The sequence below is a fragment of the Haemaphysalis longicornis genome, unplaced genomic scaffold (genome assembly GCF_048455015.1).
Source record: "Haemaphysalis longicornis isolate Haplotype H1 unplaced genomic scaffold, Haemaphysalis longicornis Haplotype H1 scaffold_1, whole genome shotgun sequence".
NCBI classification, from domain to species: Eukaryota; Metazoa; Arthropoda; class Arachnida; order Ixodida; family Ixodidae; genus Haemaphysalis; species Haemaphysalis longicornis.
The window spans coordinates 93,201,261-93,224,374 of NW_027526203.1; the positions used below are offsets into that span (position 1 = coordinate 93,201,261).

At 46.6% G+C, this 23,114-nt stretch overlaps 1 pseudogene; it reads right to left on the reverse strand.

Moving 5' to 3' along the window:
* Positions 1-426: 426 nt before the first annotated feature.
* On the reverse strand, positions 427-6,464 carry LOC144141487 (uncharacterized; annotated as a pseudogene).
* Between the last annotated feature and the right edge of the window lie 16,650 nt (positions 6,465-23,114).

Genomic DNA, 23,114 nt, shown 5'->3' on the forward strand with positions numbered 1-23,114 from the left:
CGCACATATCCCCAAAGTGTGCTGGGGGCGTTAAAATCGCCCACAATCACCAGGGGGTCCTTGCCCGCAGCCTTTAAGGCGCGGCTAAAAAGGTCTTCGAATGTAATGTTGGCTAGTCTCGGCGAGCAATAGATGTTTACCACGCGTAGTGGCGGGTCCTGTTTGCGCAGCGGAAGGAGTGTTACCATCACGTACGAGAATTTTGGCTTAAGGTCAAGGTCAACTAAGTTGGCCGTGTAATTTTTATGCACGCAGATGCAGGATAAGGGGTCTTGCTGAAACGTAGTATAGCTTGTGAGCGTGGCACCGCTGCCTGGCTCTTGAAGGGCTACCACAGCAGCAAGGTTTTCAAACGTCGTGAGGAAAGGTCGGAAGTCGGCCCGCTTTGTGCAGGACGTAAAGCCCGGACAGTTCCACTGGGTGATTTGAATGGGGGTGGCCGAATTGGATCGCGCGTATTTCCGAATTTTAGGGCTGCCCGCCATGGTCGGTGAGGTTAACGAGTGATTGTGATAGCACCGCTCCCGAGCCAGCACTAGCGGGGTAGGGATTGTCCTCCATTCCCGCTAGGGAGCAGCTGTCATCATCATCAAGATCAATCTGTCGTCGATAAGTTTTGGGGTACCGGCAGGACACGTCTTTAATTAGGCCGGTTCGTTTGTTGGAACGCGCGACTTGTTGTGCTATGAGGGTGGGGATGGCCTCTGCCATTTTCCCGATCGCGGCTTCTACGAGAATTGAGATTTGATTTTGGAGACCAGTTATCACACTGTCCATACAGGCTTGAAGGGCGCTCATACGAGCCTCAAGAGCGGCTAGCGCGTCCTTCGCCGCTGCGCCAGTCTCACTCTCCATTGCCTCTACTGCGGGGGGAGGTGGAGGGCAGACTGATCGGGTCTCTTTTGCCTCGGCTGCTGCTAATCTTTTTTGCAACGTTTCCATTTGTGCCTGCAGGTTGCTCAAAATAGTTTGCTCGGTTCTGCGCACCGAAGAGGGGAGATTAGAGGGGGACGAGGAGGCAGCCCCGCCCGTACCGCTCACCTGCTTTCCGTTTTTGACGGCGTTGGCCCAGGCCAGGCCCCCACCACTGCAGGACTGCACCGTCGGCTGCTTCCCGACTGCTCCGGTAGAGGGAGCTTGCTTGTTTGTCTTGACATTGTCTCGGCGCGGTGGCTCACCGGGTTCATCGCGAGTATGAGGCTGGCGACGTTTCTTGGCCGCCATTCTGGATTTTCTGCCGTTTGGGGCGGCCGCATTGGAGATACGGTACTTGGCCGTACACGCTCGTGAGTTGGTTGCGTGCGCTCCGCCACACACAGAGCACACTGGTACACACATCAGGGGCCCGCACTCCCTCTTCCACAAGCTGCACCTGCTGTCCACACAGGCCACACGTATCCGGTCTTGGGTTGGGACAAGCGTCCATCCGATGGCCGACGACACCGCACTTGCCGCAGGCCGGAATCGTTCGGTAGTAGGGTTGGACGGGGATCAACATTGTGTCGTAGTGAAAAAAGCGCGGCATCTTCTGGCCAGCGAAGGTCACGCGAGCCTTGTTCGATGTTCCAAATTTACGCACCTCGACGATGGTGCCTGATTAACGCACGCTCTCGCGAAGCGTCTCCGTCGTATCTGTGTTGCGGACCACGATGACTCCGTGGCAAACATTGCCTCCATCTTGTCGTAGGTACCCGCGTAGCAGGACCTGCCTGCGCTCGATGTTCACCGCGAAGCCCCCGATAACCTTGTCCGCCGTGTCGGGGCCCGGGGTATGAATGACGATCAGATTTTGCTCTCTCGAGGGAAGAACTATCAAAGACTCAGCTCGCTCGGGCCTGAGGTACGCCTTGAACGCGCTTCCGTACCAGTTCTCGGAGAAAGCTTCATGCAGCGAGATGCACTCACGGGGCTTTACGACTATTACATAGTCGTCCGGATTCGGTTTTGGGAAGAGTCGAGGCTTCCTTTTGTGATAAGCTTGCCTTTGCGTCCAGCGGCACGCGAGGCGGGAGGCTGCGTCTTGTCTGCCGGCGTGCCGGACGTTCCCGGGCAGCACAGGACTGTTCGGCCTAAAACAGGCCGCTGTACTTTGGCCGGTGATTTTCTGTCCGGCCGTTTTCCGGCAGCCATGTTCGGCCCATGTCCAAATGTGGGCCTTTTGGCCGTATACGGCCGTACTCCCATGGCTGTCCAACGGCCAGTGTCCGTCGGCCAGTCGACCGGCTTACGGTCATACGGCCAGATTCCAGCCGTAGGGCTCCGGCCATTCCAAAGCCACCCGTGTACGGCCGAAGTACGTCCGCCGCAGGACAGCCGAGATGCGGTCGTCGGACTCCAGCCGGACTACAGCTACCGGAAATACGGCCGTTCTACGGGCATTGGAGTTCAGCCACAGTACGTTAGCTGTACTGAGGCCGGTCACTGCATGTCGCGCAAGCAGATGACTCATTCGCGCAGTGCAGAAGCAGCACAAACCCAGCATTTTGGGTCCAATGCAGCCACATCAAAGTGAGCTCGCGCGCAACCACCAGCCGTCAAGCTTTCAGCGCAGCCTTGCTTAATTACCAGCCTCAGTAGACAGCAAAATTCGTTTATTAAACAGTGCTCACAAATTGTCGTTCCTTTAATTACTGTGCCTCATTTACTGCCGAACACAGAAAATATTCAGTTCTTTGTAGAGCTCGAATAGATGTATTGTCCAGGTCCTGATATCCTGTGTGGGGCGGCTTACCTGTAATAAACGGGGAAAGAGGAGGGGGGGGGGGGGAAGGCGCATACTTTAGTGGGTTGAATTTCAGAGAGATAAATTGCGCCGCTTGTAGCCAATTTCTTTTAGGGAAATATTCCGGAACACTTTCATGATATGACTACATAAACTATTTTTATAACAGTTGCTTGACCAATTTTGATGTATATAAAACCGGCGTGAATGCCTCTACGAAACGTTTTGGTTCTCAACAAAACACTCAGGAGCATTTAATGTAACTCCTTCACAAAAAAGTATGTCCAGTTTTTGCCCATTTTTCTTGCAAAGAGATTTTCTACTCGATCAACTTTTCTGATGATCTTGCGCAGGGCTGATCCTAAGAAGGAGCGAACAGGTACTTTCATTTTCAATCTATTTTAATGTTGTTTTCATGAGTATACGTCCACACCACTTAATAGTCCAAAAGAGCTTAATTTTCTTCTAATGTCATACTACGTTCAAAAAATTCTAGACGCGTCGCGAATGACGCCCTGCTTCAGGTGGCTGTAGTTGTATCCCTTTGTGTTCACGCAAGGAAAGGCGTAAAATTAGAGTTACATAATTTGTTTCAAACCAATACCATAGCAATGGTAGCATGTATACAGGAAACCTTGCATACTGCAACGAATAGGGCAATAAATATTTTATTGGTCAAGGTTGAATGCGTAGGGTTCTCAACCCGTCGGAGGCAAACTTGCCCCTCTGGAATTTTATTTATTTATTTATTTATTTATTTATTTATTTATTTATTTATTTATTTATTTATTTATTTATTTATTTATTTATTTATTTATTTTATTGATTTATTTATTCATTGTTTTATTTATTTATTTATTTGGTTATTTATTTATTTTTATTGATTTATTTATTCATTGTTTTATTTATTTATTTATTTATTTATTTATTTATTTATTTATTTGGTTATTTATTTATTTTTATTCATTTATTTATTCATTGTTTTATTTATTTATTTATTTATTTATTTATTTATTTATTTATTTGATGCCTGCTTGCCTTTGCATGCATTACAGAAGGGAGATACATAACACTAAGCATTAAATATGAGACAAAATAACAAAATAATTCTACAAAGCGCGCTGAAAATCGTCAATATAAACAGTTAATACAATCATACGTCGAAGATAATTACACTGCAGTATTGATGTAAAATAAAATGAATCGCGCAAGGCGTCACCTTTAAAGGAAAGTTAATAATTTGCTTTAAGCTAGCGGTCCCCCTTTGCGATATGTAGAATGGCGCTTGGACATACTTCTCCCCTTCTACAACAGTTTTCGAATGATAGATATTACGAAAAAAGTTAAACCTGTGGTTTCGTCTGTGATCTTTCACGTCCTGCCATTTCAGTTTATTTTTAGTTTCTCTCATGCTAAGTTGAGCGTTCCAATTACCTAATACGAATCGCACTGACATATTCTGTATGTTTTCGAGCTTATCAACGAGCTCTTTGGTGTAGGGATCCACGAAAACACATGCGTACTCCAAGATTGAGCGCACATGAGTTAAATACGGTTGTTCTTTTCAGTTAGATGGAGGTTCACTGAAATTTCGTCTCAGAAAGCCAAAAACATATGCAGCTGTAACTTTTACGGTGTGCACCTGCCTTTTTAACCTCTAACCACTCCCTAAATAAACTGCTATGTATTTATATTCCTCGGCCGTTGTCACAGCAGCATAATTTACGGTATACGTATCCAATTGGAATGAAGGTTTTCTTGTAAAGGTGCCGTTAACAGACTGTTTAACATTCAAAAACTTTTCTGAATCAGCACACCAGGATGTTATTAACTGCGAATAAAGCTGCAGGTATACGGAATCACGTTCATTCGCTATAGTCCGGTTAACTACACAGTACTTTTGAACAAAGCTATAGGACCAATAGTAATAACAATGCAAAAACCGATTCATTCAGTTCATAGGATGAAATGTACTACGCAGAGGGTGACATGCAACACCATCATTTGCTTTTCTGCAGACCAAGAATATACAGTCAACCACTTTAAGCTTATCTATTTCAAGAGCCAAATCATGCGTGAACTCAACGATCTGCGTTGAGGAAGACAATCCTGACAAAATCCGTGTTTGCTATAGGATGCTGGCGATTATGTTTACCCAAATGAGTCATATCCCAAGAGTAGCTAAGCTCACCTTCAAACATCGGAACTAAATGAACAGCTATGCTTCGTCAGTGACAACGCTCTGTTGTTATCGCAAATTTAAAATAATTTTTTTTCTAAATAGGCAGTCATAAAATCCCCTGAAGTGACATAGTGCAGGGCATGAAGTTGATCCTACCAATGCACGAGCGAGTCTCTTCTACGTTTATCACCAACAACATAGTGCAACATTGCTTGTCGCAGTTTAATTGTAAGCAGAATAACTTGCGCTTTTGCTCCCACTTGCCTTTCTTTGGTGGGGAGTCCTTGACATGGTGGCGGTTTAGCTCCTGCATGGTTGCCGCTTGCTCGACGCCCTTGAAGGCCAGTTATTTTGGTGAACCATCTCCATCTCGGATCGGACATCTCTGGCGGATCGATGTCTCCAATGCTCTCCATTTCTTGAGCGGGCGAATAGCCTCGAGATGATGCGTCGACGAAGCCAGCGGCAGAAGCGTGGTAGCGGCGATGACTGGCGAGGCTTAGCTCACCCGTCGGTGTGGCACAGTCTTCTTGTGGCAATAAATGACATTTCGATGGCCTAAAAGGTTCCCTGCTAATGTCCAGTGAGTCCATGCACCTTGCCCCTTCACCGAGAACACTCATTACTGTTTGACAAACGATGTTCGTTCATTTAAAACGTAGAAACACGGAGCGGATGAAAAACGCGTCCCCGTCGTTCGGCTCCCTAACGGATTTTTGTCCCCCCAGGAAAAAACCGGTCGGTCTCCTTCCAAACACGTCTGTGCATGAATTCTCGGCGCCCAGGCGCGAGCCGTTGTTCGGCTGTATGCCGTTTGCCGAAAAAAGGACGTATAACCAGATACCTTACGTAGGCCGGTCTCCTCTTGAACACCGGTTGCCAAATATTCTGGTGCCATTCGCTTGCCGTAATTCGGCCGAGGACAGCTAACCGAATGCAAAACGTATATTCTGGGGCCGTACGTCCGCCGGACGCGCGGTTCACCGTTGAAACAACGAATGCACGGCAGCCGCGCTCCGGCCGGTCTCCTTTCGAACACCAACTGCCGCAAGAATACGCATATTCTGTGGCCGGTCGCCTGCCGTGCTTCGGCCGATTACCGCTTCCCGAAGAAAAAACGGATGCCCTAAGGCCGTACTTCGGCCGTTCTCTTTCTCAACATCGGCAGCCGTAAGAGAACTGAATATCTGGGAGCCGGTTAGCTGCCGTTGTGCGTCCGGACACGGGCGGACGGAAAAATGCCGAAGCGCGGGTTGCCGAATGTTGGCCGTTCAATGCATGATCAGTGGCTGCCAGAACCTGGATGCTGGCCGGACATGCCAGAAAGCGGCCATAGACGGGCCGGTCTTGGGGCACACTTTCTGTGCCGCCTGGGGTTGGGGTGGCGTCCGACGCTGCCTTCTTGGCGTTGGCTTGCGAGCGGCGTGCTACCGCGTCGTTGAGAGCTTGGCTCCGAAATCTCGGTGTAAAAGCAGAATTTGGCGTCTCGGAAATCGGAACCGTGTCCCAAGCCATGGCATGCGGGTCGTATCCACGCTGGTTGATCGTAGAGGTTGCCATGTTGCCTCGGGAGGCCTGTGCCACGCAACCGGCGTCAGCGTCGCCGTTTGGCTTAACGGCGTCGCCAACGTGGTCGGGCGATAGTCGGCCGTAAAGTTGTTAAAAATCGGCCCACCTGGATGATACTGGTATCCACGTGTTCCCTGTGAGCTGCCGAAACGATCGATGTCGGTCTTGACGGCGTACAGTGAAGTTGCCCGTGGTTCCAGCCGAAAATCGGAGGAGCCCAAGCGCAGCACCGCCGTGGGTCTGGCACCGCTAGGCGCGCTCTCCTATATAGCTGGGGAAGACGCTTCTGATCATGTGGATGACGACGTGTCTCAACAAGTGCCAAAAACGGCTGGAACAAGAAACACACAAGTTTTGCCTGCTTCACAGCAAGATAGAATATAGCTTTGGCGACCAACAGTTGATGCGGCAGTGACAAGCTCGAGAACACGTTTTTTTGGGACCAGATGTGAACGCGAAACAGGCCAGCATCACGCAATTCTTTCTTCCGCAATACCTAATGAAAAATTGTTTTTTTTTTTGCAAATTATCTTGCCTGTATTCCGAAAGCTTCCCTGTGCATTGGAGCGTTTGTTACCAGCACTAGCTATTATTTCAGTGACCTGGCCATACATTTTGGCATTTCACTTAACCCAAAACTCCGCTTACCTAGAAATTTTCGGAAATTTGGGTACTATCAAACCTCTTTTGCGTGCCTGTAATTTCGGGAGTACCACGATTTCAAACATCCGCCACATTGGGTACGTGAACCTGATTTTGAATAAAACCAGGCTGTAAATCAGTAACTGCACTTGCATTCCTCATTGCACGGGTTCTTTTTGATCGCCCACACACTCGTAGTGAATGGCGAGACGTACGCGGGAAAGCAAAAAGGGTGAATATTTGTGTTACGGCCAACAATTATATTCCGGCTTTTTAAAACCAAGGAGTAAAAATATGGAGATTTATTTATACTCCCATTACCATATATACCTTGCTTTATCCCGCCTCCCCCCGCACTCTGCCCAAAGTATTTAGAAACAAGTTTTAGCTGGTACAACATTTCACTCAAACTTTCATTTTTCTTCTTGTCAGCCTACCAACCGGCTGCGTACTTGCCACCGTCAATGAAATTCGGGAATAACCCGGTAGTTTTGATGTGGAACAAACGCAGCTTCTGGTGCCTCAGGGAGCTCTTTTTGAACGGGATCTCACTGTCTCAACTTTGCGTAAAAAATCATACGCCCCTCCTTCTGACGACGAATAGGGTTGAACGGGAACCTTTCTGAATTTGAATTTGAATTTGAATTTTATTGGCGCAGCAGCCAAATTTGGCTATAATGAGACAGACACAAGGTAATAAATTTTGAATACACTACGGTAAAAGGCTCATGTAAAAATCATGTAAAGTGGTAAAATCAGTTTCTGTAAAAGCTTGAGTGCACTCAAAAATTCAAAAACCGCCCATGTAAAAATGACGTAACATGGTAAAATCAAAGTTTCTCAAAAGCTTGGTGGCACTCAATAATCTAAAAACCTTTTCCAGGGGAACTAGGGGTTCATTGCCTAGCAGTAAAACAGGGTGCAATGAAATTTGAAATTCATAAAAGTGGGAAAAAATTCACGACGCTTGTTTTCGTAACTAGGACACTCGATAAGTATGTGTATTACTGTAAGGCGCCTCACACATTGCTCACACTCTGGAGGGTCTTCTCCCAGCAATAGGAAGTTGTGGGTCAAGCGCGTGTGCCCAACTCTTGGGCGATATAACACCACCTCTACAAATCTTTTTGTGTCTGCAGCTCTGCCACTCTCTCAGGTGCGGCTTCACAAGGTGGAGCTTGTTTTCATTGAGTTCTGTCCATTCAGACCAGTGTTGCGGAATGGGCATCCCCATTCCATCCCAATTCCATTCCGAGGAATTAGCACTTGTCGTGATTCCATTCCTTTCAATTCCTCGGAATGACAAAAGTTAGCCCATTCCCACTCCTGGAATGAACGGGAAGCTCAATTCCATTCCTTTAATTCCCGAAGGTAAAAAGTGCCTCAGGTGCTCTATCGAGTTACCGAGGAACGCAAATTGAATCTGACGTTATCATACGGGCTGGAAACTGCCAAAGTATGGAATATGTCACTTGCCACCCAAGTTGGGAGGTGGTAACAGGTTGGTTACATATTTCGTGCAGAACAACTACCCAATGCAAAAAATTACTGCCCCTTTCTAACGAAAGTATAGAGAAGTGCGAAAGCTAAAAGTGCGCCCAACTTTCACTGAAGGTGCACCTAACCGATCGTTAAACCGACAAGCAAGCACCCAAACCGCAAGCGAAGAACGAACCCATGCGGCGATTGTTCGTGCACTAAGCAAGCGCAGCTATGAACGATCTAAATGTACACCGTTACGTGGTTTATGAGATAAAGGTATACTATTGTACCCTTTCTGCATGATCGACGCGTGTGTTGTGTTATTTAAAACCGTTAGTTTTTTGTCATTTTCAAGTAAGCGTTTTGATACAATAGAAGCCCAGTTTCAGAGAGAGAGAGAGAGAGAGAGAGAGAGAGAGAGAGAAATAGTTTGCGGTCCCCGGTTTCACGCGCGCGCTTTGTGTGTATAGACGGAGCTTTTCGACCGAGCAACCGTTATAAGGGGTAATGTATTAGTTTTTTGACAGAGTATGATCAGCCCCGCTAAAAAAGCTGCCACTTAAAAAAGGGGCAGTGTTACGTTTTAACGGTTTGTTCTTGCGGGACGCGAGATGAAGCAGCTATTAATTTGATGTCTGCTTTTTCCGTTTCGTGGCACAGTCTGTGGCGCGCTATCTTTCTATCTGCTTTGGGTGCCGCCATACCAGCGTGATTAGTGCCCTGTCGATAACCGACAGGCATGTCGCGCGGAGCTTGCTCACATGAGGGGATCACTCACATGAGGGGATCATAAGGATCATAGTCAGGCAGTTTGTTTCCATGAACGCGCAACCAATGTGCACGAGGACCTGATGCACGAGTACCTGATGCAGTATGCACGAGGACCTGAAATGAGGCCTTCCTACCTGAATAGTGACGATGCTCCAACTTTCAAGCCAACGACCAAGTGTTCAGTAATCAGGCACGTTTGTACCCAGCGCAAGGTCATGTGCACAGAAGCACAGCAACCAAACCACGAACAAGTTTTGCACCACTGAACGAGAGGACCGCACATTCGGATCGAAGCAAAGCACGGTGTCGCACTGCTGAGAGCTGTCAAAGCACTCGCAAAAAGCGCGAAATTTGAGCCAGAACTGTTAGAAAGTAACGCCTTTCGGCAGCTGTGGGTTCTGCATTGTCTTGTATAATATCTAGTGCAATCGTATATCCCGGCTGCCCACTACCGTAGCCGCAGTAGCAGAGCGTGGAGGTAGAAAGCTCAGTAACATATCCGAACCTCACTTCTTACGCCTATGGTGGGTGCTGGCCACGCAAATCCCTCGCCCACAATTTTGTTTTTGCTGCCTTGGTTTTGATTTTCTGGAGCCCATGGGCCCCGCTGCAACACACGGACAGACGGTAGACAGGTTGGCGCAGTATTCCCGCGAGATGCCTACCAAGTGGACTTACAAGCTACAAGGCTGTTTATTGCGCGCCGGGTACGGAAGGGTGGAGAAGAGAGCCAAGCAGACTCGTTGTTTCATGTTTTATGCGCCAACATTCTATATTGTTAGCTTCAAGATCTCGCAGCATCAGGTTGTGGTGAGAACCACGGCGGCTTCGGATGCGCGCCGCTCGTATGCCCCCCCCCCCTACTTTGCTTCTCGATGGTATTCCCCGCCTGCTGGCCTGGCCACACGGCGCCTGCCGCTGAGAGAGACGCCGGTCTGCCATTGGCGCCACGCACACTTGTACAGAGAAAGGTATGCCTCAAAAATCCTGCCGAAGCACGAAGAGCCGACCTAACGGTGCCACCGGCAAGACCGGTGGCACCGGTCAGTTACTCGAGATGCTGGGTATGAGTTCTCGTTTTCGTCTCCGGTACTCCCTTTGAGATATACCTACGCAGTCGTCGCCACAGATTAACTAGCCGGAAGTTGCCAACAATGGTGACGCCGTCGTCTAAAAATCCCCATTCCATTCCGGGAAAAAGGCGCTCAATTCCATGCCCATTCCATTCCTCCAAGCATTGTCCACATTCTATTCCCATTCCATTCCGGCATCTCAAAAAGGTGGAATGAGTCCGGAATCATTCCAATTCCGGAGTGGTAACTCCGCAACACTGATTCAGACTGCCACTTCTTCGTTATTGATAATTTTAGTCTCCGTCTGTTATCCTGGTAGGGTAAACTAGTTTCCGTCACCTCGAGCACTTTTGTCTGGGCTGCGAGGGAATCTGCCTTTTCATTGCCGTCAATTCCTACATGACTCGGTACCCAACAGATGCTCACGTCTAAGTGATTTTTGCTACAGTCCATCAGTTGGTTAAGCACTTGTTGGACAAGTGGATTTTTGGTTTTGTTTCCAGAACACAGGGCTGCAAGAAAAGATGACTGACTGTAGCGTCCTTTCAATGCATACTTTGTTTAAAACGAGCTGTATGGCATGCAGTTCGGCAGTGAAGATAATAGTGTCAAGTCTGAGCCGTTGGCATTCTTCGTAATAAGGTCCAATTGCAGCTGCTCCCACATGCCTTTCTGCTTTAGAACCATCTGTGAAGTAAGTAGCACATCCGGCATACCTGAACTGGATATCTAAGAACTCTTGCTGCAGTAGTTCCTTTGGAGTGTTGTGCTTATTCTACTTCAGCAAGGAAAAGTCACATTGTGGCTTGCGGTATTCCCATGGAGCATAACCGATTCTGTGGGTGACCAGCATGGTATCATCTACATAAAAGTGAAGGGCTTCATTAAGAATGCGGTACCTGAAAAACATGGTTGGAATAGTCCGAGGCCTGTTGGTAAAGAGAGTTTCAAAGCGAGGTTTCAGAAACAGCTGTCGACAAGGGTGAGTGGTGCAGGAAAGAATTCTCATTATGTACATTTTTCCGAGGAGTACTATCCTTTTGTTAAGTGACCATTGATTGGTTTCTGCATACAGGCTTTGTACCGGAGGTGTCCGGAAAGCTCCGGTGCTTATTCTCAAGCCCTAGCGGTGAATGGTGTCGAGCGCTTTGAGTACGGGTTCGCGACCAGATCCATAGATAAAGCAGCCATAATCCAACTGCGAACGAATTATACTGTTGTACAGCCGCAAAAGGCAGGTACGATCTGAGCCCCAGGTTCTGTAGGATAAATGTTTTAAAACATTCATTGATTTCAGACATTTTTGTTTTAGATAATTAACATGGCTTTTAAATGTTAACTTTTGGTCAAATATTAAACCAAGAAATTTGTGCTCAGTTCGAACAGGGATTTGGGCCGATTTAATGTGCAGGTGAGGATCTAACACCATTACTCGGTACAGACTGAAAGGCACACAGACTGTTTTTTCTGCACAAAAGTTGTATCCATTTTCCTCGGCCCACTGCACCAGACGGTTGATGGCAATTTGCAGTTGTCTTTCGCAGGATGCTGAGTTGCACGAGGAAAAGCTGATCTGAATATCGTCCGCATAAAGCGAATACATCAAAGATTTCGGTATTACACGTGCAACTGAGTTTAGCTTGATTAGGAACCAGGTAACACTAAGAACACCTCCCTGAGGTACGCCATTTTCCTGAGTGTACACATCCGATAATACTGTTCCAAATTTCACTCGAAAGGAGCGTTTGGAAAGGTAACTTTTCAGCATTCCAAGCATTCTGCATTTTACACCATAACCATGCAGATCTATCATTATACCGTGTTTCCATGTGGTGTCATAAGCCTTCAACAAGTCAAAAAATACGGACACGCAGTGTTGTCGTTGAACAAAGGACTCCCTAATTTCAGTTTCTAAACGGAGAAGGTGGTCAGTTGTTGAGTGCCTTGCACGGAAACCAAACTGAAGGGAGTCAATAACGTGATTTTCTTCCAGAAAGTGAGTGAGCCGCTTGTTGATCATCCGTTCAAAACATTTCCCGAGGCAGCTTGTCAAGGCAATTAGCCTGTAGCTTGCTGGTTCACTACGGTCTTTACCTGGCTTCAGTATTGGGAGCATAATGGTTTCCTGCCACGCTACTGGAAAGTAGGCTTCAAACCCTATTTTATTGAAGAAATGTAGTATGACTTTTAAGGTTCCTGGGGTCAGATGTCTTAACATTTCATAATGTATTCGGTCTAGTCCTGCAGCCCGACTGTTTCCCTGAGGTAGTTTCCCAGGTAGGGTAGTTTCAGGAGGTAGTTTCAGGTAGTTTCCACGACTGTTTCCCAGAAGTAGTTCAGCCATGGAGAAAGGTGCATTATATGCTTCTTCATTACTCAAGTTTATCTTAATTATACTTTTTAGATGCAACGCATCTAGATGCAACGCATCTCATTTCATTTTTCACTTTATTTAGATTTCATACATGAAAGCCAAAAAACTGCTTGGACCCGTAGCCAGAGGCTAGTATAGGGTCCAATCTAGGAGTACAAGGCACTAAAACGAAATAAAAGCACAAGATAAAAGTGGTAAACCAGGAGTACAGGGCATTCAAACAAAATCAAGTACAAAGAACACTGTGTACAAGAAAATTAGGGCATTACACTTGCATATTTGGTTTGCACATTATAGTATACGCATATATTTATTGATATGTACGATCACGTTTGATCTCAGACTAATACACTTGCATACTTATACACATGTAAGAATACAACAGTGAATATACAACTTTGATAATACAAGCAGTTTTAAATGTACAGAAGAATAACAACTGGTAAATAGTATTTCCCAAGACCTCCTAACCACGATATAAAGGATTACCAAGTGCAGATCCTATATTCTAGAGCTTTTACCGGTTACGGAGGTTCCTTAAGAAGAGATAGAAAATGTTTCTTAATTTGATGGGGAAAATTGAAAGCCGATTTTATTTCCTGGGGCAAATTATTCCATATTTTGGCTCCGATGAACTGTAATCGTCGTTCTCCATATACGTTATTGGTCGGGGGTAGGTTGTAATCTTTGCGGTGAAGATTGTATTTCCTGAATGGATTATTGTGCATAGAAGATAAATGAGTTTCCTGAAGACAGATAATAGATGGTTGGGACTTCTCCAACAATTCGTGAATGTCATCTATGTTACACAATAACCCACGAAAGTTCCACTGTATGATTCGCACCATACCGGTCTCTTAGGGTTTGCTCTCCTGCATTCAAGGAGGTGTGGGTGAGGTCACGTTCATCTCCTCCTCTGCCTCTTTTCCACTGCCTCCTGTTGGACGCTTAGGCTTTCTGCGGCCCATTGGTACCCTTTGAGGGTCGGGGGGTTCCCCAGGCCGTTGCTGCACAGGAGCCGCACCTGCACCAGTGCCGCTTCCCAGCGGCACCTTCTTCTGGGGCGTGTCGACCGTCCCCCGAGAAGAGGGAGTCGACTGTGCAGCCGGGGCAGAACCCGCTGAGCTGCGTGTTAGCCCCGAAGCCTCCTCCACCCCATCAGTACATCGGGCCAGAAGCCGGTACACCGGCTTCTGGCCCGACTTGTGTAGAGGGCTGCGGGACTGAGCAGCCCGCTGAGCGGTCCACTCGGTCCACCTGCGGGGACCGAGTCAGTGCCGGGTGTTGGGACAGCCCAGCCTCTGGGACAGGCGGGGGCCGTACCGCCGACACCAGGTCCCTCAGTTCGACCTGCGTGCCTACAGACACCAGACATGGTGCTGGCCCCCGCCGCACCACCTCCGCAAAAGTTCCTTTTTGCTGAAAACTAAGCCTTCTCTTAGCCTCAGGGTAAGACACATTCTGTGTGGTTTCGATCGTCATGACTTCTTTTTTATTTTTCTAGACCGGACAGAATCTGGAGTATGCGCCATGGTTACCAGAACAGTTGACACAGTGGGGTTCTTTTTCGCACCTTTCGTTCTCGTGCGCTTTTCCTCCACACCTAGCGCATGTGGGTTTGCCGCGACATGATCCAGAGCCGTGCCCAAACCGTTGGCACTGACAGCACCGCCTAGGGTTTGGGATGTAGGGCCGCACTTTGCAACGCAGATACGCTGCATTCACTGAGTCTGGTGGTGTGGTCAAATTGAATGTTAAGACCACATGCTTGGTCTTCATTTCCTCTCCATTTTTCCTGATCAATATTCTACGTGCTGCGACCACTCCTTGTTCCGCCAGTTCGCTCTCAATCTCCGCGTCGGTGCAGTGGAATAGCTCGGACTCGGAGACCACGCCTTTAGAGAAGTTTAGTGAGCGGTGGGTTGTCACTGTCACATTCGTGTTGTAGATTTTTGCAAGTTCCACGATTTTTGCACTCTGTTCTCTGGTGTTCACTTCGACCAGTACATCTCCATTCTGGAGTTTCCTGGCGTTGTAGTTTGTCCCCACTAGCTGATTGAGGGCCTTGGCAATTGCAAAGGGAGACTGTCTGCATTGGCTCCTCGACTCCTTGAACGACAAAAAATCGTGAGAAGTTGTCATTGTTCTTTAGCGGGATGTACTGAGCAGTGGCTTCGGCCGGGCCCTTTCAAGGGACCGATCAAGAGGTGTCTTGCTTTCAGCGATGAATTTAACTGCTGTTTCGGTGGCCAGGCTGGCCGCCCACCATAGAGCCAAACCAGGGGAGCGTGCAGGTAGTCACGCTAGCCATACATGGCCACTAAAACTTCATGTAAAATAGTCTAGGTAGGCCATTTTGCACAAAGTTAACCCTTGCCGCCTGAGGGTAAAAGGGAAAAAACAGAAAAATAGAAGGTGTCAGGACAGGTATGGAAAGATGACAGGAAAGAAAAAGAGAGAGAGTGAGGGAGATAGCAAAAGGCGACTGGCTGCTTTCCCCAGGGCGGGTTAATCCTGGGGTACCGTCTGCAGGAAGCAGGGGCCAAAGTGGCGTGTTGCCGCCACCAGGGGGCCATAAAGGTCCAAAACAACCCTGGCTTTGGCTCATCCGGGGCGTGGGTGGGTCCAACCCACATGGGCTAGGGGTCCGCGGTGTCGCCACTACCGTCACCTTAAATAAACAAGGTGCCCTGCGAGCGGGAACGTTTTTTGTGAGCGATTCGTTGTCGTCTTAGTTTGGACTTTGACTATGATGAGCTTTGACTTTGACTCGTAGGCATTGTGGACTTATGATCTCACCGGATTTGACATCGACCCTGTGCCGTTTGATTTCACGCGAAGAAAGCTTCGTGTTCAACCATCGTTGCACAGTGGAGGAGTGTATTATTTTTCTAATTGCATGTGCACGTCCATACATTCCTTTTCAAATCCAAACTGCTTTGACCATGTTAGAATTGCGCAATGAGATAGACGCCAGCTTGATAACACGATGGACCCAGGTTCGACTCTGACCACGGGAAGCGTTTTTTTCCCTGTCACTTTACTCGCAAACATCACCGTCGTCAGAGACAGTTGGCTATCGTGCAGTGCCTTTTTGACGCGACACAGGCCATCAGTGAGACATAGAAAGCTTCACTTTAATAATGGTTTCAGCGGTGGTAGCGAAACGGCTACGTTCGTTGCTGCTGTGTCATCCTTCGGTCTCACTCGCGAAATTCAGCGGTTGCAAACAGCTCCGTAGCCCTATTAGCGAAAAATTCGTGGCGCGAAATTAAAAGGTCTGATAATACTATCGTACCTTCAATTGTGAGCTGATGTACCTCGAGTCATTCGATTTCACCGCTCTAACTGACCGACAAACACCGACGCGCACTTGCGCTCCGCGGCAGTAGCGCGCGGCACAGGCCGGCCGGCGGCAGCTCTCGCTCCGGCCGCTGGGGAGGGGTGTCCCTATTTGCACGCCCCGTGGGAACAATTTTTATTTTTAGTTCGCACGCCGCGTTGAAACAATTTTTATTTTTAGTTCGCACGCCGCGTGCCAACAATTTTTATTTCTAGTTCGCACGCAACTGAACGGTAGAGGAGGAATACGCGTCCAGCGGTCCAGCCAGTTCACTGTTCAGCCAGCCATCCAAGAGCCATCTGTGTGGAAATGTGGGAGGCCTCGTGTTTGTGCTGCTACAGGTGCTACAGGGAGGAAAAGAAGAAGTATTTGTAGTTGGCCCTCAACGTGTAAATATTACTTAATTGTATCGGCGCCTTTGTGAGTGTATTGCAACGCTACTTGTGATACATTCAAGCAGTGCTCAGAGATCTGTCTCAGTTTGGCGGGTGGATTTGTGACGACGGCGAACGGTACCGATGTTTGTTGTCCCGAAAGGTTTGTGTCGTCTCAAGTGTGCGTTCGTGTTACGTGCCCAGGGAGTGTCGTTTTCTCCGCGCATGTGCCAGCTTGACGCGGTGGGAAAATCGGCTGCCTACGCAAGTTATATCAACGCCTCCTAAAATGCGTCATTGGCATTGGAGGCAAGTCAGACAGTAAAAAAAAAAAAGGAAGTAAAAAAAGAAAAACTTAAAATGGCCACTTTCGAGCGTTTCGAGCATACTGATGTCTGGCCTTCATCATCCTCGTTGCACTTTCAAAAGTGCCTTTTCGGCACCAAGAAGTAACCTAGTGGTCCTGTTGCCTGGCCTGCTTCTTAACTAATCTGAAAAGTGATTGCTTCGTGGTTGTTGTGATCTGAAATGTTAGTTTTTGTGTCTTGTTTTTTATGAGGCGATATGCACCATCTTGCCCAACAGCATATATTACTGAAATGTGACATTAGTGCAAAATTTTTAAGATAATGGGAGTGTTTTTGCTTAAAACTTTTTTTTTCATGTGTAATGCAACCCTTTCATGTATGTTGCAGGATGTTGCAATATATAAACTGTATACTGCAACACCCTGTATATTTCTCATTAGAGGGCAGTATTATAACTGTAGATCATTGCGTAAAAACAGACTTTTTGATAGCTCTGCAGGATGGGACCCTAGACAAGCGCCCTTCCCCTCTCCTCTCAAAACTGTACGTGCGGGCTGATCCGCAAATATCCGCATGAGCACAGCACTGAATGCTGTTTGTACTGATTAGCGTCCTCTATTGTCACTCCTTGTAATTTTTGCTGTATCTAAAGGTACTCGGACGTACCCGCAAAATTTCTTAGCGATACGCCGGACGTATCGGAAAAATTTTTAAAATTTGTGTTGGAACACTGGACTGCTCTCGACCTCTTCGATTATCAACCACTAATTGTTTACCACCTTAGCTAGCTGATCCAGGAGCCTTAAGCCACTTGAGACACCGGCTTGGTCATAATTGTTCTAATGCCACGCGATCGTCTTGTACAGTTCGATGCTTTCCATACAGTTCTGTCCAGACAGAACGCCAGCTGTTAGTAAAGTTCTGTCTAGGGGAAACGCAACTCATGGTGGGAGCAGTCTTTCTTGCTTTTACTCAACCGGCCAAGCCCTTTCGGCGCACTGACAAGCCATAATCACTGTTATTAATATTCAATACTAATAATTACAGTTGAAACCTCATTATAACAAAGTAGTTTCGTGGCAGTAAATTAGTTTATTGTACCCGATAGGCGTTGTAATGGTAGAGGTAAAACTTGGTTCTAATGAATCGGTAATCTGGCTAGTCCAAAAATCCCAGCTACAAAAACGCATTGTTCTAGGCTTTGAACTTACTGTAAACGAGTTAATCCTTAGCTGTCTCCTTGTGGCATTTCAAACTAAATAGGCCGAAACATGAGAACGTGAAATTACTACAGGGCAAAGATCATTTGACAGAACAGGCCTGCATTATTATTTATTTGAAGGAGGACATGATCTTTGTACGGTGGCTTTTCATAGCACCGAACAGGATAAAGGTTTGCGCAGTGACCACGCACAAAATGGCCTTTTCTACTTCTACAGTTTTGGGCGTCGGGAGGTTTTTCTTCATTACAGCCGATATCGCGTGCAGCTCTTGCAGTTCCATTTTCCGGCACTGAAATGATGCATGATCAACCAAAGTTTGTATTTAGTTCGTTATAGCCGATAATTTGCTATATCAGTGTTCATTATAATGAGGTTCAACTGTAAAAATGATTGGACTAACTCTAGCTCAGTCCAAACGGAATTCCAAGCCGCTACCCCATGCCCGGTTCACAACATGCAGCAACAGCAGTTTTTCTTGATATGCACTCTAACTGCCAAAATGCGTCTCCTCACTGACTAGCCAGAGTCCCTGTTAATTATTAATCATTGTTATTATTGATGATTAATTGTTATTATTGTTATTATTGTTATTGTTATTATTGATGATGATGAACTCTGGCTTAATTCAGGTGGAACTCCAAGCTGCAACCCTATGATTTTACCCAACTGGCCAAACCGCTTCCATTCACTGACTAGCCTGAGCCACTGTTATTTATAAAAACAGATGATTGGACGTAACTCTTGCGATGGCTTCGTCAGCCTTAGCTTCAGTGAGCAATAGCGGTTTGGCCAGTTGTGTAAAAATCAAGACGGACTGCTCTCACTACGTGAATTGTAAAGCGGGCATTAAGTATAGCTATTACAAAACGCTACCCACGGGCATGCACACACTAAAGGAAAACTTGTGAAGATTCGAATCCATCCGAGTTCAACCTAGTGCTTCAAACTACGTTTAAGAAATTTTGCGTGCAGCTTTCCCGCTCATGGCAGTCCTTTCAACAGTGATTACTGTGTAGTTATTTAGCGAAATGTTAAATTTTTTGCGCAGCTAATATTGGGGGGAGGGGGGGGGACTTGCTTTGTGCACAGTTTCAAGTCTCGCACGTTGCGCGACTAGGTTCCTGAGCCATGGAAACTATCCCATAGAAATGCATGGGGAGTAAGATTTGACAGCTAATTACACAAAAAATATTCAGAATCCTGGAAAATTATTTTTACTGTTTTCATCTTCACGTTGACTTTTTGCTTTATGCCAAATATCACTTTCTTGAAGTGGTTTTGCTAGGTTCCTGAGAGGTCGGAATTTTGAGCGAGAAAGCTGGGTACGTCTGAAGTATCCTTAAGAAATTTAGCGGGCATGTCTGCTGTACCTTTAGAAAGTGTTTATTTTTCTGCCCCTTCCACCTACCGACACGACGATCAACTTGCCAGAGCTTTTCCACTGGTTGACCTGCTCATTTTCTTCCATTAAATACTCTTATTGTTGCCCTGCATGCATGCACATTTTAGGTGAAAGATCGGTGTTTCTGACCCTGTTGCTTGGACAGCTTAAGTGGTTTAGATGAACATTTTGCGTATGGGTGCTCATATTTTTTTCCCTTTACATATTTTCGTTTTCTTCTGTAAGGCATATATATAAATTCAGTAGGCTGCTGTTCTTCGCCATGGTTGAATTTTTTTCATATGCAGGCTGTCCCTGTCGACGCTTGCTTAAGTGAAGGCACGAGGGCCATCGTTGAGGCTGGTTTTATGAAAAACAGCTAATTCGGCACCCTCAATTAATTCATTCACAAGAAGCTAGTGAGTGTTATAAAAATATCTTTGAGGTGAGATTTTTCAGCAGAGGTGGAATTTCGTCCTTGGGGCATTCCTTCTTCTCAACAGTGCATGCTGAAAAAGTGGGGTGTGCGTTATAAACAACTGGAGGGACTGCACAGTTGCTCAGAACAGGCTTCAGTTTCTCATTGCAGCATGGTGACCATCACTTTAGCTGGGACTTTAGAGATAAAGGGCAGCTATATATTTCTAGGGGCAAAGATTAGACATACAGACAGGGTGATGTAAACTTTTATTGAAGCAATAGAGGAATGTCGTGTGGGAGATGAAGCTATGGGTAACGAGTGACCATCTTAGTCCGATTGACTGTACGCTGCAGTTTCCCGAGTTCAGGGACCTCTGATCTTTGAGCGGGTAATAGGAGAGATTTTTTTCAATTGGTGCATTTATGTTAAGCAGCTATCTGCCTCTGAATGTGGCTGAACTGACACCAGATTCTCTAAAATAATGGTCGTCATTTTGAAGTGATGCGGTATTGGTGCACAAATGCATGTGTGCCGTGGTTGGAAGTCCCGCAGAGGAGTGGAAGATTGCGGAAATCGCACAGTACGTCTTGCTACTGTGAACGTCTACTCGACCTTAAAACGACAGGCAGAACAATGCACCCTCATTCTCCTGCTCCTCCACAGGATTCCCTAACCAAGGAAAACGTGCACATTAATGCCGAATTGCATAAAAATTACAGCCACAATTTTAGAGAATTCAGGCCCTGGTGTCTGGTGTTCCATTGCTGTGCCCCATAAATGTGAAACCACTGCTTGACTCGGTAGGCTGAAATCCGGCATCGCAACAGACAGAGAAATGGTGGCAAAATGAATGACAGCCTGGTCCCACGCACAATGCACCCATGATCTTTCACAGATCTCCAAATACTATATTGTACATAGGCTCGTACCGTCAGGCTCAATTGTTATAACCAATAATAAGAATAAGTGTAATTAATAAGCAGTTTATTTTACCGTACAACATATAGCGAAGTTGATGGTGCTGTGACTTCATTGTTATGTCCATTGATGTTATGAGTGGGTTGGACTGTATATATAATGTTCCTGTGGGTTGTTTTTATTGCTTCGAAATAATCTTTGGCTGCTACAACTCCCTTATTTTTTTCTCTAAAACAGACTTATTGCTGCTCCCAAACAGTCCAAAATGACTGGGGCCAACCACATCACTTCCAGTGGGTTCCAGTTGCTTTGAGGCCTCTGAACAGCTTGGAAGGTACCCCAGAGCTTGCGACGTGTGGGTAAACCTCCGAGCCAATGTGCGATCCAGCTCATCCCTGCCTGCCAGCCATTTGGCGTGGCATCTGCAGGCAGCGTGGTGTGCTGGTAGGCCATCCATTCAGCAAAGGGACTTGAAGCACTTTTCCCTACTTTCCACACTGCCGCCTTCAGCTGCAGTAGCCTCTGGTCCAGCTTGACAATGGTGACGTGGCACAGTGGACCAGATCCTGGAACAGCTCTACCACCTTCACCAGCTCCACCATGGCAAGGCACTTGCAGAACTGGACCCCGTAGGCGACATGGTGCTGTGTGGAACGCAGGGCGGGTTTCCTGAGTGGTGTAATGTGCAGTGGTTAATAAAGTTCTCGTAAACGCGAAGTCTCAGCTGCAAAAATTGACGACACTGAGGATGAATTCTCTGAGGCGCTGCTCTGTAACCAACATGGGCTGGGCCTCATCCAATTTGCCCACAGTGAGGCAGCACATGTGACCTAACCCTTGTTGTACCTATCTTGCAGCTGTCACCAGAAGCAATTATAAGGAATAACTTTGAAAGGAGTCATGAAAGTTAATCGCGAGCCTCACTCGTTGCGGCCAATGCTGTGCTCGGCACCAAGGTGATTTTACGCTCAGTAATCAGTTCTAGTTCCAAGGGCCCCTCAGAACTTTGGAAAAAAACTTGTTTGGCAAATGTAACAAAAATGGTGTCAAACATGAGGAATGATGGTGGTGGCATTGTCTCTACAAAAAAAAAAACTTTTTTGCAATACTTCGGGCAGCAACGTTTGCTTAACACCTCGAATTTGTCTCCGAGAGTGAGTCCGACTTTCTCTGTGACTGCACAATGGCTTCAGACAATGACAAGAACGACAATGATCGTGATGATGCACTGGGTAATGCTTGCGAGTAACTATGCATAAGTAATGCAAACCTACTGCTCCCTTTTTGTTTGGTGTCCGGCAGGCATTGAGGCAGAGCTGCCCTTCATGGCAGTTTTTTTTCACAGTTTTTAAGTTAATTCCAAGCTGAAACCCACCTTTTCAAATCATAATGCAAAAAAAAAAATTACGATTAGAGAAAATTTTGAGAATTGACTGTTTTTTTTAGAAACAATGTGGAGGTGCAAGGTGCAAACTTGGGAATGGGGAATAGAAAAGTAATTGGGCTATATACCTAAAAGCATGTAACGATAGAAAGGTGAAGCCTTCTGAGATTTGGGTGCACCAACTGTGGTGAAAGAGAAGGTAAGGCTTGGAAGAGTTGGGGTGATGCAGTTGTCCCTAGTTGACAAGGTAGTGACAGTGGAGTTCAGCTGGTCAACGTCGTCAAGGAAGAATCATGAATATGAAGTTTGAGCAAGGGCCAAATCTGCACTGGTTTTATAGACACGTGGTAGTTGGGTCAACCGCTAGTGACAGGTGTAGACATTGGTTAGGACACCGCAATGAGATCTGGCTGCTGGTACCCTATGCCACTGCCCTTTCATGGTGTCGCCTAGAAGACACATGGAAGGTTGTGCGACCGGCAGCATTAGGTACAACACTGGGGCCTAACGTCGTAACTACACTGGATGTATTGCAGCACTTCCTGCCTCGCCATCTCATCAGAAATGTGCATGTAGCACAAAAAAATGCGCTGTAGTGCAGTATTGCATAAAAATTCTGTGCCAGGCACTTGCAATAGGTGCAAATTAGGTAAGAACACTAGAGAAACCAAACTTCACTGTGTGCCTGTCCCTCTCAATTTCAAACATTTCACAAAGATGGAAAAATAAAATGCACGTCGCGAACCTGTTTGCTCTCTGCTGGTAAATACAATATACCATTCCGTGTAGTTAATAATGGTTACACTAAAATGTGTGCAGGTCCGCTCCCCCTTGCTGGTTTACAAGTTCCCCTATCCCTCTGTAGATATCCACAAATATAATGGTCCTGTGCATAAATACATTAGCTCCAGTTGGTTCTACCATATTGAACGCAATGAGGTGACAGC